The following is a 16689-nucleotide window of genomic DNA, read 5'->3' on the forward strand; positions in this document are numbered from 1 at the left end:
GTTCATATTCACGGGTGCATAATCACATAACGCGAGTTCATCACAAGCTAGCAGCTGCAAACTGTATGTAGCTACCCAAGGGCGTAACCATGGTTTAGACATTGGGGGGGTCCAAATGAATATCCTTCCCCATATTTTTTCAGGGGTGCAAACTCATCAGGGATGAAAAAGGTGACAAGGATCCAAACCCCCTCGGGGTTTGCTCCTCGGGGAATACATTAAAAAAAATACATAATATATATATGCATAGTCAGTGAACACTGAAATGAATTTGAGGATTATAGGTCACATGACGAAAACGCTATTGAAGTTTGAAGGTTTATTTTGAATAAATAATTTTTTATAACTTGAGATGAAAATGAACAAAATAAATTTGCAGCATGTATGCATACATCTTCAACAGTTTAACATTATTTTGACGCTCCTAGTTCATGTTGAGAAGCTATTGACTTTTGAAACGTGTAATTTGTTGATGGTCCCTAAACATACGCGTTGTTTAGGCATTGGCTTAGCGGCCGGTCGAAGCAGTGCTAACACCGGTTAAAATAACAGAATACTGGGCGTCCGAATATCTGTTGAAATCCAACTTCAAACCAACTTTACCACGGTCATTCACCAGTGACCAGCTTAAAATACAATTCAATCATCCCTGTCCATGACTGCACCTTTAGCTTGCTCTGGGTAGCCCCACACAGGTATAGCAGAACTGCCCGCAATATAGTTAGACTACGTAGTTATCCCCAAAATAGCATTTCGTGGCTACGAATTAGAATTTCGTGACCACGAATTTCGGAAGTCATGTCTGGGGCTCTGGGAGTTACAGACCCAAAGACTCGAAATAAAAAACGTGCGTGTCATGTTGACTGGGTTGGTCAAACAACAAGCTTGAAAAAAATATTCATGACAGTTTGCGTTCGCAGACTAGGCTACCCCCTTTTTTTAATTGCAGATCTACACAAATCACACAAATGACCTATTTTGGATCAAAAACTGCGAATTTCGCTGAAAGGTGACGAGTTTGCACCCGTTTTTGTTGTTGTTAGCTCTACGTGCATTGCCTACAATTTATATAGGCCTATGAAAATGTGCACATTTAGAACATAGTTTCAAGGACTACATTGACCATTTGAATTCACATCTAAAGGAATTGTGAAATTTCTCTGAGACAGTGCATTGCAGTGCCTGCATTGTTTTACTACATGTTTTACTTGCTTACACATTTAGCTAGGTATCAAATCAAATCAAATCAAATTTATTTGTATAGCCCTTTTTACACGCAAGCATGTCACAGAGGGCTTCACATGCGCCCATAGAACTGCCCCTCAACCAACCTAAACCCTCAAGGAAGACAAGGAAAAACTCCCAGAAAAACTCCCACCGGGAGAAAAAATGGAAGAAACCTTGGGAGGAGCAATTCAGAGAGGGATCCCCTCCTCCAGAGACGGTTGGTAAGAGAGAGGAGCAGAACACAAGCTAAACATAGTCATACAGTGTCAATGGGTTTTGAAACACCAAAATCCATTGTTCGGCTTTATAGACGTTGGATGGGACCGGGAAACTCGCTGTTGGCCGTCATGGAGACTGGATTCCGGGTGACGACCTGGTTCAGCGTTGGCAGACCGACGACCAAGCAGGTCCTGACAGCTCAAACCCCCCACACCACAGGGAATGTGTGGGGGGGGGACAGAGAGGAGAGCAGGGATTAGAGAATGCCAGGAGCAGCTAACAGTTACAGTCAAAATAGAATGAGATCCCCACCGGTCAAGTGTGGACTAGTGCAGCAATTTAACAGAGCAAAAAGGGTATTTGATGCAGCCCCACACACCAAAACAACGACAGCCCCCCTCAGTTGGAACATGAAATCTGTTCCAGGGGAAAGAACTCTAAAGTAGGTTATACTTATACGAATAAGGATGAAAACAGCCAGTCCCCCGTTGTCTCCAACTAGTAATAAAAACTATAACAGTAACAATATACAGCAACGGAACTATAATAATAATAATACTAACAATATACAGTAACAGGTTTACTTTATTTGTAACATCTAGCTGGGCAATGTGAACATAAGCTATAATTAAAATTTAAAAGTTACATGTGATACACACATAGGCAAGCACACATCCCAGGTTTACATAGAAAGTACACACATACTTCCCTTTAACAATCATAGAATTGACTAAACAAGAACGTTTTTAATCTAGTTTTAAATGTCGAGACAGTATCAGCTTCCTTAATTGAGATGGGTAATTTGTTCCAAAGAAGAGGTGCTCTATATGAGAACGCCCTACCTCCAGCAGTTTTTTTCTTAACTTTGGGTATTACCAGATAGCCGGCATTTTGAGATCTTAGAGACCTTGCGGGGCAATAGGGTGCAAGGAGACCGGAGAGGTACAGTGGTGCCAATCCATGCAGAGATTTGTAAGTTAGTAGTAGAACTTTGAAATCAGCTCTGGCTTGGATAGGGAGCCAGTGTAAAGAGATAAGAGTCGATGTTATATGATCAAACTTTCTAGTTTTAGTCAATAGTCTAGCAGCAGCATTTTGCACCCGCTGTAAGTTTTTTAGGTAGGTAATTGGGAGGCCAGAGAACAACACATTGCAGTAGTCCAATCGGGACGTAACAAAAGCATGTATTAGTTTTTCAGCATCATCCTTTGAGAGGAATTTTCGTATTTTGGCAATATTACGTAGATGGAAAAATGCTGTTCTGGTGATTTGCTTAATATGGTACTCAAATGAAAGGTCTGGGTCCATTGTGACTCCCAGATTTTTTACCAGCTGGCTTTGAGATACTTTGACGCCGTCTAAGTCTAAGGTTAGATGGGATAAATTATTTCGGTGTTTTTTCGGACCAAAAATTTGAACCTCGGTTTTATCCGAATTAAGAAGAAGGAAATTTGCAGTCATCCAAGTTTTCAACCCGGAAACACAGGTTTCCATAGCATGTGGAAATTCTCCCGGCTTTATAGACATGTATAGCTGAGTATCATCTGCATAGCAGTGAAAATCTACCCCAAAACTTCTAATTATGTTTCCTAAAGGCAACATATAGAGTGAAAATAACAGAGGGCCTAAAACTGAACCCTGTGGTACTCCGTATTTTACAATGGAGCTCCTGGATGAGCAACCATCATAGTGGACATATTGTGATCTATCAGATAGATACGATCTGAACCACTGAAGTGAAGTACCAGAAATCCCAACATAGTTCTCCATACGTTCCAGGAGAATCTCATGATCTACAGTGTCAAAAGCTGCACTTAGGTCTAGAAGAACAAGGACAGAGCTAAAGCCCGCGTCAGAGGCTAATAATAGATCATTGACTACCTTGGCTAATGCAGTTTCAGTGCTGTGGTGAAGACGAAATCCAGACTGGAGAGGTTCATAGAGCTGATTTGAGGAGAGGTGCTCAGTGAGCTGTTTTGCCACAGCTTTTTCCAAAATTTTGGAGAGAGATGGCAAATTTGAAATGGGCCTGTAATTGCTAAGACAACCTGGATCCAGGTTTGGTTTTTTAAGAAGGGGCTTGATAATAGCTTGTTTGAAATCGTCAGGGACTTGTCCAGTTACAAGAGATTCATTAATAATACTAAGCATGGGCGGTCCAATAATATGGAGAAGTTCCCTACAAAGTTTGGCAGGGAGGGGATCGAGAAGGCAGCTAGTGGGTTTCCAGGAATCTATCAGCTTGATGAATGCTTCCATAGAAATAGGGTTAAAGTGAGTGAGAGTCTCAACATGCAGAATGCTGGGTACAGAGGGAAAATCAGTGTTGATGGCCACTCCTCCAGGACTAGTCTGTAGTTTGTCCCTTATTGCATAGATTTTTTGGTCAAAGAAATCTAAGAAATCATTGGGAGAGAGATCTGAACTAACACAGAGTGTACTTTTCTTAGTGAGTTTTGCAACAGTATCAAATAGGAACTTAGTGTTGTGTTTGTTCTTACTAATCAACTTAGAGAAATATTCTGATCTGGACCTGATGAGGACTTGCTTGTACTCTATTTGGCTGTCCTTCCAGGCCAGGCGGAAAACCTCCAATTTAGTGGTACGCCACTTACGCTCTAATTTTCTAGTGGACCTCTTGAGAGTGCGGGTTTCCTCTGAATACCATGGAGCCAGTTTCTTGTCTATTCTTTTCCTTGGTTTGAGTGGAGCAACAGAATCTAGGGATTGCTGAAGAACCAAATTCAGATCCCTTGTTTTAGCATTTAATGATTTATTCGGGACATCAAGTGCTTCTAGTGCAGCGGGTAGAATACTAGCCAGTTCCAGAGCTGTATTTGGGGTTAAGCAGCGGCTAATAGAAATATTCTGGGTGCCTCCAAGGCTCTGGCAGAGATCCATTTTAAAGGTTACCAGGCAGTGGTCTGATAATATAGGATTGTGGGTATGAACAATGACATCACTAATCTTGATTCCCCGCGTGAGAACTAAATCCAATGTATGCGAGTGAAGATGGGTAGGTTTAGAAACCACCTGAGTGAGACCTGTGGAATCCATAAGAGCAGTAAAGGCCTTACTTAGAGGATCTTTTGGGTCATCGACATGAATGTTAAAATCACCCATAATTAAGATATTGTCAGTGTATGTCACAAGATCAGCACTAAAATCAGCAAATTCCTCAAGGAAGAGGGAGTATGGGCCAGGGGGCCGGTATAGAGTAACTATACAAAACGAAGGAGGGGGGGCAACAGTAGTAGAATTAGTCCTTTTTAAAGTAGTTGGTGGTTTCATACAAATTATCTCAAATGATTTAAAGGTATTGACAGATTTTAGGCTGAGGTTGAAGCTAGCTTTATATAACATAGCAACACCACCACCTTTCTTTGAAACACGAGGGATGTGTGAATACGCAAAATCAGGAGGCGAAGCTTCATTCAGGGGGAAATATTCATCAGGTTTTAGCCAGGTTTCGGTGAAACCAATCAGGTCCAGGCTGCAGTCAGACATCAGATCATTAATCAAAACGGCCTTTGTGGATAGAGATCTGATGTTTAGGAGCCCAACATTCCAGTATGGGTTTTTGGCAGCTTTAGACGTAGATAATACTTCTGAAAAGGTGGCACTGTTATCAAGAAACTGAGTTGGAAGAGCAACGGGTGAGCAAGGCTGAATATATATTAAATTGGTATAATTCCTAATAATTGAGGGCCGGAATTTGGAAAAAGGGCGGGGGGCCGACACCGTCTCAATGGGAAAAACAACATCAGCAACCACCCTGGCTACACTACAAGCTGAGCTATCGGGGCCCCAACAGCTCACAGCATGCCTATCAACATACCTATCAGACTCTCTAAGAGACTGTAGCCCGGCTTGTTCTAGTGAGTGTCAGGTCTGCTTTAGAATAGCTTCAATATTCCTAGACAAAAGAAAAGCACCTCTCCAGCTAGGATGGAGCCCGTCACTTTTCAACAAGCCAGGTTTGGCCCAGAAACAAGACCAATTATCTACAAATCCTAAACCCTGTTCTGAGCAAAAGCGAGCCAACCAGCGGTTGAGAGAGACAAGCCTGCTGTAGATCTCGTCAGTCCCCCTAGCAGGTAGTGGGCCAGAGACTATTACTCGATGCCGACTCATCTTTTGAGCAAGGTCACATGCCCGAGCAATATTAACCTTCGTGACCTCTGACTGCCTCAGCCTAACATCATTGGTGCCGACATGAATGACAATATTCTCATACCTATCATCAGTGCGTGCGCCATGTGCCTTAGCTTGGGCATTTGCCTTAGCCCTAGTGCTAGCCAGCACCCTAAGATTAGCTTCTATGTCGGTAGCTCTGGCCCCAGGTACACAGTAAACTGTCGCTGGTCCCTCCAATCTAATGTTACTAGTGATGGAGTCACCGATCACTAACGTCTGCGGAGTCCCACTCCCACCATGCTGCAAAGGTGAAACCGGTGGGGCTAAACTTGAGTCCTCACTCACGCTAGGACTCCCTGTCTGTGATGTTGCGCCAGTCGCATCTAAAGTTACTAGCATACGTTCTTCCTCAAGCGACTGAACGCGACTCTCTAATAGAGTCAACTTTTCGAACAAAATGACACATGTAGGACAATGTGAGTGGGTGTGAGACATTTTAATTAACTTACGTTAATAGTTTATGCCAGCCAAGATAATTCGTCAGAACGTTGAATTGGCTAGTTCAACAGGAACAGTAGCGTCGAGCTCCAAGGAAAAAAGCCGTGCCGAGTAAACCTATAATTGAGACAGTAGATGTATAGATTACATCGGTAACGACACAATAAATGAATAAATGAAGTAATATATAAAATATAGCAATAAACAAGACAAAAAAGTTTGGGAAAAGTTTGGAGCAGCTCAGGTGCAGCGCGGTAGGTCGTCAGACAGCTATCAAGACAGACAGGTATCAAGTTACTTACTGTCTGAAAAAAATACGCATATGCTTGGCTGCTGGTCAAGTTTTTTCGCTTTTTAGCCCTCTCCAACAAGTTAACTAACGTTACTTTCTTTGCGCTCAACTGACTGACGAAAAGGTTTTAGGTAACCATGACTACGCAGAACAAGGTGGATCACAGAAGTGTGCAATTAGGAGGGGGATTCACACACTTATGTTTTTCTTAACAAACGGAAATACATTTAAAATAAATAAGACGTAAGACCGATCCATTGACTGGGTTCATAAAAAGAGAACATATATTTTACATATTTTCTGCTGTATATTGGGGGGGACAGATTTGTATTTTCTCAATATTGGGGGGGACACGACCCCCCCAAAGAATGCGTGGTTACGCCCTTGTAGCTACCTAACCTATGAGTGTGTAAAGAATGCTGATAGGATTAGGAATAACAACCAATAGTCAATGTGCAAGCTGAATGGTGATTTAAGATACAGTATTGGGTTTACATATTTGTAAATCTGACTCTGAAACAGTCAGTGCCTAACCAGCCACGAACAGCATGTTACTGTTCGAAGTAATCTCAAGTAGGACTCTAGGCTTCAGTAGGCTTTCTCCCGACTTTTGCCGGCGTGATACCAGACGAGGGGCGTGTACTAACAGTGGTACAGCGGAAGATAGACTGGCTATGTATGAAATAAATTGACACCTATGAAATCCATTGACAAAGACGAAAACTAAAGACATTTTCTCTATAATTCTATTTTAGTTAGTTTTGTAAAGACACAATACAGTTTCAGTTAGTTATCGTTTTTTTTTATAAAGGCTCGTTTTTATTTGTATTTCAGTTAACAAACAAAAAAATCACACCTCGTTTTCGTTTTTTCCTTAGTTTTCCTTAACAATAACAACCTTGGCTCCAACATGAAGTTGGCGATTGTACTGCGGTGGAAAAAAGTGGTTATGCGCCGGACTTTTCCAAGTAACCTAGCTACAGCAGGCAGTTTTAGTGTGCGCTGTGAGGCGAGGTTGAGGGTATGGGCTAGGGCTACACGATTATGGCCACAATGATAATCACGATTATTTTGATCAAAATTGAGATCATGATTAATAATCACGATTATTTGTTGATTTTAACCAAATAAAATGTGATTGTCACAATGGATTGTACCTGCATAATGAATGTGAATACAACTCAAAATATACAATCAATCAAAAAACTAATATTCCATAACATTGTAACCAAATGAAAATATTTCAGAACAATGCAGAAAAGACCACTCTACAGGTTTTTGGATAGAAACACTAGCCTGTCAACATTTTCTGGCTTGAGGGACGAGCGAAGGCAGGTCATCACATTCCCCCCTGTGCTGAACACCCTCTCAGAGGGAGAACACGTAGCCGGGATGCATAAGTACTTCTTCACCAGTTTTGAGAGACGTGGGAAGAGTTTCTGATGTTCCCTCCACCAGTCAAGCGGGTCCTCCTCACTGTCTAGGTTACCTGATTGTAGGTACGACTGTAGCTCAGAAGATATAATTTGTTGTTCTTGGAGAGGACTGATTCTTTGAGTGGCTCCCTCAGCAGTCTTGAAGAAACTCCCCAAGGTCTTTTTCTTTTTTGTAGTGGGTGCATCCTCAGCAGTCTCACCATGGGGATCAGTTGGGCCCATCTCCTTGAAGAGTGTAGTAAATAAGATATGAATAATGAATATCCCTAATAATCTAAACCTATTCAAAACTCATTTCCAAAGAGTATGTAACACCACCGGATTTCATATCATTTTAATCCACTTAAATAATTAATTTATCATACATTCTGTATATCTAACATCAATATAATTACTTACAGCCATGGCGGCAGGTGGAGTCCTCGCCATTTCAGAAGTCAGTTTTGCATGAATTGGTACAACATTGTCTTCACTGACGTAGCTCAGCTTGAAGCGTGGATCAAGCGCAGACGCCATATCAAGCAGTTCTTGTGTCAGGGGGTCATTGTATTTTTCATCCAGATAGCTCAGGATTCTTGTCTTGATGGTGCAGGTTAGTTTCTCATCATCATTCACTTTCAAGATGGAGGATCTGAAAAGGTGGAGGACTGGCTTCACAAATTCCGATAGAGGGCTGAGGGATTTGTTAATGGCCTCGAGGACCTCTGTGTACTGCCAAGTGGGGATGAGGTGTCGGGCTTTTCTGTCATCGGACAAGACCTGAGAAATCGCCCTCTGCTACTCCAGGACTCGTTGCCTGCCTTGATCCCCACCTTGTGGGACACTCGGTCTTCAGTGTATGCTCTGGAAGTTTCAGTTCTCCTTGTGCCTTTGTTAGCTCCTTTTTACGTCGCCAGCTGTAAGAGAAACTGCTTACCAGCTTTTTAGAGACCCACTGCTCGGTCAATCCGGAGATCTTTCATTGCATACTCTGAGAATAAACATAAACAAATCATATGTCTATTAAACCACAGATTTGATCATAAACAACCCCAATAATATTATTAAATATTTAAGTGAGTGAAATCTTATGTCAGACAACATGAGTTAAACTGTTTAGTTCTGGTTTCTCAACACTAGCAGAAATAAGTTATATTAGGCTACTATATTGTTATTATCAGTAACATATTCACACACACATAAGTCCTACTGATCAACTTCAATGATTATCATAAATAGCATAATTGTTCAATTCATTATATCTATTTTTAATTAATATACAATTCTTTACATTCATTTCTTAAATAACTTTTACTTGCTAGATGGAGTCTGTGGCCAAAGCTGTGACTGGAGCCTAGTCCAATTATTTACAGTAGTTGTCTTCACCACATTAACTCTGTTGTCTGTTGCAATGCAGACAAGCCTCTCCTCCTGCAAGCCCCAAGAGGCCACCGCCTCCCTCAGGCCCTGGGCAATTGACTCTCCCATGTGATCTTGCGGTAAAAAAGACGTTTGCAAGCATCGACTCTGCATTGCAAAATCCTCATCGATGTAATGAACTGTCAAACTCATGTACGGTTCCATTGTCCTGATTGACCACAGATCCGTTGTAGTTGCTAAGTACTCTACATTGGCAAGATCACTCTCTTATTTCCCCTCTGTGTTTTGTGTACATCGCAGGTAGTGCCACCTTGGAAAAATAATTGCGTGAGGGGATCACGTATCGTTTATCCAGAGTGTTGACCAAGAATTTAAAGCCTTCATTTGTCACCGTGTTTATTGGGCACATGTCTTTGGCCAAATGAAATGCGACTGCATTTGTTATTTCACTGTGTCTTTGGGAGGTGGATGGGTATGGTGATGCCCTTAAGAGGCTAGCTTCGTTAGATGCTTGACTTGATGTTGTGTTTTTAGTTTTTGCGACGCATTTCTTGGCCCTCATACATTGGTCGTATTGAACTTTATGGTGTTTTTTTAAATTGTTAAACAGGTTTGCTTTGTGGCGCCAACACAACTTTACGGCACTCTTTGCAAATGACCTGTTGTTGATTTGTGTCACTTGCCTTGAACCCAAAATGATTCCACACAATGGATGACGATCCGATTCTCGGAACAAGAGCCTCGGCCTCGCCCTCTGCTACGCTAGACATTTTTGTTTGTTTGTTTTCTTCGTTAAGCTAGTAGCCTTATGACCGACTCTGTCCTCTGTAACAATCTACTACATCTAAATAAGCTGCGTGGTGCAGGGAACAACTCTGATTGGCTCATGGAGACACGTAATCAGACATGCAGCCGGCTGGAGCCTGCAGATTGGAGAAAGAGTTTACCATAGCCCAATACATAAAATGACACATTTTCCGACTGTAAGGAGCTGTTTATAACTCCTCCCCGACTGCAACCGGCAACCCTCGCTGGTCGTTTCATGCAGCCGCAGCCGATGTCAAACGCATCTATTGGTTTACGGCGCGCTAGATTGGCTTTGCAAAAAAAGAACTTTGATACGGAGCGTTCTATGAACGGAATGACGCATTTTAAATATCGCTCGATCACGCGAATTAAAATTCGATTAATCGTGCAGCCCTAGTATGGGCAAAACATTTCACGTAAAGGTAGCCCCCCACCTGCGCAGCCACAACCATGTTGGACGCATTGTCCGTAACTAAAACAATCAGTTTTTTTTAGCGATGCCCACTCTTCGGTTGCCGTTTTCAGCACCTCAGCCACATTGGCCCCGGTATGAGTCTCATGCATCGCCCTGGTTTGTGAACATGAGCTAAAAGCTGCCATTCATTTGTGATGTCATGCGCGATTATGGTCATGTCCAACTCCGTAGCTCTTGATGACCAACCGTCACACGTTATAGCTACTCCTTCTGCTAAACTCAAAGTTTCATTTACCTTCTCTTTGACTTTGCTGTAGAATTTGGGGATGGCAGTGTCAGTAAAATATTTACCAGAGGGGATCACATACCTGGGGGGTATTCCAAGTAGCGGGTTTAATGAAAACTTTGAGTTTTTTTACCCTGAAAAGAGGCATACTCCGAGTTCCGCGTTCCAGAAAGAGAGGTAACGAAACCTTTTGGTAAGATTCCATGGTAACTTACTCCTTGAAACTAACCTGCTCGATGGCAGGTTATCCATGCCAAACTCTGGTTTCAACCGATCCGCCCCCACTTTCTTAGCCTGATAGCGTTGGCAGGCACGGCATATCATTTCCTGGTTCAGCCGAGCGATCTCGAACAAAAATTAATTTGCTTAGTTATACGCTGGGAGACGATTTTAAGACTGCGGTTTGATGTACTTTAATTCCCTGATAAATACCTAAGTCAACGTCACCATTTCCTGTCACAATCTGTAATTTATTTTAGCAACATTCTCAGCCCTTGGGTCTTCATCGATAGTGTTACTCGCCGTGGATTTGCACTCAGAATTGACCAAATACCTTTTGCCACTGAAATAAAGAAAAATAATTGAAATTATATTTGGTCTTCTTTATTGCCTACAAATAGAAATCCAACAATGAGTAGCCTATTTCTATCGGCTATTGTTCCTACAATCTACATGATTCATATGATTCCTACAATTTACATGATGTAGGCTACCGTCCTGTAACTGTTATTTCAGCAAATCTATTTCAACATTGTTGGGGGTCGATATATTGGCCAAACAACCGAAACTAATTCCCCTATGGTTTAAAGGAAGATGGGAAACTGAACAGTGTATTAACATTAACCAAATAATGCCAATACCAATGGAATTACAGTTATTTGACTCTTTGGGTTAAATCAGAGCAAGAATGGTCAAATGAAGGTTAAATAATATAATCATTTTATCATATTGCAAATGAATGCAATCAATTAAGTTAACTCTTATGCCTACTCTACCATGATTATTGTAAACCAGAGATAGAAAGCATGAGGTGAGGAAGAAGGAGTAGGCCTAGTCCAAGCCAGAGCTGAGGAGAAGGTCTCAGGAGATCAAGAATCCACAGAACAATGCTTCACAATTCAAGAACAACGACAATCACACCAGAATTTTGACCCTTACTTATCAACATGTCTAGCAATGCTACAGTAAGTTACAAAGATGTGAGAGCCATCAAGTTGAGATTCCATCCAGTAACTCCATATTTTACCACAAGAGAGGTGGGGGCAGGTGGATAGCCTTACAAGATCAGCCTTTATTCTTCTGCCCTATGTACAGCATCTCTTGGTCAAAATAGAAAATTCAGCAAATTCAACAATTCATATTAATGTAGGTTATTGTTCCTACAATTAACATCCCCTGTGACCATGCATCCTCCCGTAACTGGTGTTCCAATAAATCTTTTTGGAGATTAGCCTTTATTCTTCTACCTTAAGTAGGCCTACACCATCTCTCAGTTTTTGGCACTTTCTTCACGAGGTGCAATTTGTACAACTCATTTACTTGTAACTGGGTATACATGAGATTACATTAGCTACATTTCACAGTTCCACATGCAAAATTCACTTGCCATTAAATGAACATCTCACTGTATACAGTATCCATGCTCTGTTCAACAGGATCAGAATGTGCAAATCGTTTTTTGAATATTAATTATTCTCACAATGTCAGTGTAACTGACAATTCTGTACAAGCCTGTAAATAAAAGTAGATGTTGAGAGAACTACCAGTAGCTACATACAGTGCCCTCCAAAAGTATTGGAACAGTGAGGCCAATTCCTTTATTTTTGCTGTAGACTGAAAACATTTGGGCTTGACATCAAACGATGAATGTGAAACCAGAGATCAACGTTTCAGCTTTTATTTCCAGGTATTTACATCAGGATCTGATGCACAAATTAGAAAATATCACCTTTTTGTTCGAACCCACCCATTTGTCACGTGAGCAAAAGTATTGGAACATGTGACTGACAGGTGTGTTTTGTTGCCCAGGTGTGTCCTATTACATACATTATTCAATCAATAAATACCACTGAATGTCTACACTCAGGTTCAGATTGGGTAAGATAGGTTTTGTCTATGCAGACTGTATTCAGAGGTGAAAACAACATGAAAACCAGAGCGCTGTCTTTGGGTGAAAAACAAGCAATTGTGAGTCTTAGAGAAGATGGAAAATCAATCAGAGCCATTGCAGAAACATTGGCCATAGCCAGTACAACCATTTGGAATGTCCTGAAGAAGAAGAAAACTACTGGTGTACTAAGTAACAGACGTCGAACAGGTAGACCAAGGAAAACATCAGCAGTTGATGACAGAAACATTGTGAGAGCTGTAAAGAAAGACCCTAAAACAACTGTTAGTGAGATCAGCAACAACCTCCAGATGGCAGGAGTGAAGGTATCACTATCTACTGTTCGCAGAAGACTTCATGAACAAAAGTACAAGGGCTACACCAGAAGATGCAAACCACTCATTAGCAAGAAGAATAGGAAGGCCAGGCTGGAATTTGCCAAAAAGTACAGAGATGAACCTCAAAAATTCTGGGACAAAGTTTTATGGACTGATGAGACAAAGATTAACTTTTACCAAAGTGATGGAAAGGCTAAAGTTTGGAGAAAGAAAGGAACTGCTCATGATCCCAAACACACAAGCTCATCTGTGAAACACGGTGGAGGTAATGTCATGGCTTGGGCTTGCATGGCTTCTTCTGGGACGGGCTCATTAATCTTCATTGAGGATGTAACACATGATGGCAGCAGCAAAATGAACTCGGAAGTCTACAGAAACATTTTGTCTGCCAATTTAAGGAAAGATGCAACCAAACTGATTGGCAGAGCCTTCATCATGCAGCAAGATAACGACCCAAAACACACTGCCAAAACAACAAAGGAGTTCATCAGGGGCAAGAAATGGAAGGTATTAGACTGGCCAAGTCAATCTCCAGACTTAAACCCTATAGAGCATGCATTTTACCTGCTTAAGAGGAGACTGAAGGGAGGAACCCCACAAAACAAACAACAACTGAAAGAGGCTGCAGTGAAAGCCTGGGAAAGCATCAAAAAGGAAGAATGCAAAAGTTTGGTGACGTCAATGGGTCACAGACTTGCTGCAGTTATTGAAAGCAAAGGATTTGCAACTAAATATTAAGTCTTATTCACTTAAATATGTTTTAAGTATATCTGTTCCAATACTTTTGATCACATGACAAATGGGTGGATTCAAACAAAATGTGATATTTTCTTAGTTGTGCATCAGATCCTGATGTAAATACCTGGAAATAAAAGCTGAAACGTTGATCTCTGGTCTCACGTTCATTATTTGATGTCAAGCCCAAATGTTTTCAGTCTACAGCAAAAATAAAGGAATTCGCCTCACTGTTCCAATACTTTTGGAGGGCACTGTAAATAATTCTCTGCATCCATTTCTGCGGCAGCAGTCAATGTCTCTTCGTCATCTTAATCATCATCATCTTTTGATGAAAAACATTCTGTTGGGGGAAACTGCTACTACAAATTGAAATAGGCACCAATTGATATTTACTTAGTATCATGTCGAATATGATTAAAACTAAGGTGACGTCGAGGCTACAATCACAAGCGTATAGCCTAAGCAAAATGCGTTACCGGTTCGTAGTATGTTTTTACATTTAATAAAACATTGAACACTTTTTCTCCTGTAATATTAACAAACAGTGGGGTTAAATGTTCAATTTATGGACTGGCTATTGCCTTCAAATGTATGCATTGACTCGGCAGTAATTGTCTCCCACGCCACTTGTATATCCTGCTACAGCCGTGTTGCTTTTTTCCTGGAATATGTGCTTGACCATTAACACGAAATAAAACTTGTATCTGAAGTTTGGTGGAGTATGCAACGTTTTTTTCGCCGTGTGCCATGGTGGATCCTAGAATCGGAGCTCCATTGATGTTGGCTTTCAATAGTTCTCATGCCCGCGCTTAACTCTGAGTTGACGTACTCCGAGTTGAGTTAACAAACTCATATCAGCTTTTCTGGAACCGAATTTTCGGAGTTTCCCATGTTAGACTAACTCAACTTTGAGTTCAGGGTTAATCTTAGAGTTTGTTAAACCCGCTACCTGGAATACCCCCCTGGGCTCCAGTATGCTAAGCAGATTCTGGAAACCTTCATTCTCCACCAAACTGTAAGGCTGTAAATCTTTGGAGATGAAGTAGGCTAATGCCTCAGTGATTTTCTTAGCTCTTTCGGAGTTTGGAGGTAACTAACATTTTAGTTTAGTACAAGGTGCGTTGACAACAACTTTGGGTTGTTTCACCTCCTCAGACGCCACTAACTCCAAATGGTACCTTGTGAGATGGGCTCTCAAGTTTGTTGTATTCCCACTGTACTTAATTTTCATGTGGCATTCTTTGCAGATGGCATACCGCATGTCAAGGTCTTTACTATTCGCTTTTTAATGGAAACGGAAATGTACCCACACTTTCGATTTGAAAGAAGACGGAGCGTTGTGTTCAACCGGTTGAGATGGAGAAGCCATTTACAGTGCTCTCCAAAAGTATTGGAACAGTGAGGCCAATTCCTTTATTTTTGCTGTAGACTGAAAACATTTGGGCTTGACATCAAATAATGAACGTGAGACCAGAGATCAACGTTTCAGCTTTTATTTCCAGGTATTTACATCAGGATCTGATGCACAACTAAGAAAATATCACATTTTGTTTGAATCCACCCATTTGTCATGTGAGCAAAAGTATTGGAACAGATATACTTAAAACATATTTAAGTGAATAAGACTTAATATTTAGTTGCAAATCCTTTGCTTTCAATAACTGCAGCAAGTCTGTGACCCATTGACGTCACCAAACTTTTGCATTCTTCCTTTTTGATGCTTTCCCAGGCTTTCACTGCAGCCTCTTTCAGTTGTTGTTTGTTTTGTGGGGTTCCTCCCTTCAGTCTCCTCTTAAGCAGGTAAAATGCATGCTCTATAGGGTTTAAGTCTGGAGATTGACTTGGCCAGTCTAATACCTTCCATTTCTTGCCCCTGATGAACTCCTTTGTTGTTTTGGCAGTGTGTTTTGGGTCGTTATCTTGCTGCATGATGAAGGCTCTGCCAATCAGTTTGGTTGCATCTTTCCTTAAATTGGCAGACAAAATGTTTCTGTAGACTTCCGAGTTCATTTTGCTGCTGCCATCATGTGTTACATCCTCAATGAAGATTAATGAGCCCGTCCTAGAAGAAGCCATGCAAGCCCAAGCCATGACATTACCTCCACCGTGTTTCACAGATGAGCTTGTGTGTTTGGGATCATGAGCAGTTCCTTTCTTTCTCCAAACTTTAGCCTTTCCATCACTTTGGTAAAAGTTAATCTTTGTCTCATCAGTCCATCAAACTTTGTCCCAGAATTTTTGAGGTTCATCTCTGTACTTTTTGGCAAATTCCAGCCTGGCCTTCCTATTCTTCTTGCTAATGAGTGGTTTGCATCTTCTGGTGTAGCCCTTGTACTTTTGTTCATGAAGTCTTCTGCGAACAGTAGATAGTGATACCTTCACTCCTGCCATCTGGAGGTTGTTGCTGATCTCACTAACAGTTGTTTTAGGGTCTTTCTTTACAGCTCTCACAATGTTTCTGTCATCAACTGCTGATGTTTTCCTTGGTCTACCTGTTTGACGTCTGTTACTTAGTACACCAGTAGTTTTCTTCTTCTTCAGGACATTCCAAATGGTTGTACTGGCTATGGCCAATGTTTCTGCAATGGCTCTGATTGATTTTCCATCTTCTCTAAGACTCACAATTGCTTGTTTTTCACCCAAAGACAGCGCTCCGGTTTTCATGTTGTTTTCACCTCTGAATACAGTCTGCATAGACAAAACCTATCTTACCCAATCTGAACCTGAGTGTAGACATTCAGTGGTATTTATTGATTGAATAATGTATGTAATAGGACACACCTGGGCAACAAAACACACCTGTCAGTCATATGTTCCAATACTTTTGCTC

General features: G+C 41.3%; 1 long non-coding RNA gene across 1 annotated transcript; it reads right to left on the bottom strand.

Moving 5' to 3' along the window:
• Positions 1-6157: 6157 nt before the first annotated feature.
• LOC124475612 lies at positions 6158-11025 on the bottom strand. The gene is made up of 4 exons (XR_006956950.1): positions 10759-11025; positions 8209-8779; positions 7863-8034; positions 6158-6198 (listed from the first exon to the last, which is right to left on the bottom strand). It is a non-coding gene; the product is annotated as an uncharacterized LOC124475612 (long non-coding RNA).
• Positions 11026-16689: the final 5664 nt, after the last annotated feature.

This window comes from Hypomesus transpacificus, chromosome 13, assembly GCF_021917145.1.
Source record: "Hypomesus transpacificus isolate Combined female chromosome 13, fHypTra1, whole genome shotgun sequence".
Lineage (NCBI taxonomy): Eukaryota > Metazoa > Chordata > Actinopteri > Osmeriformes > Osmeridae > Hypomesus > Hypomesus transpacificus.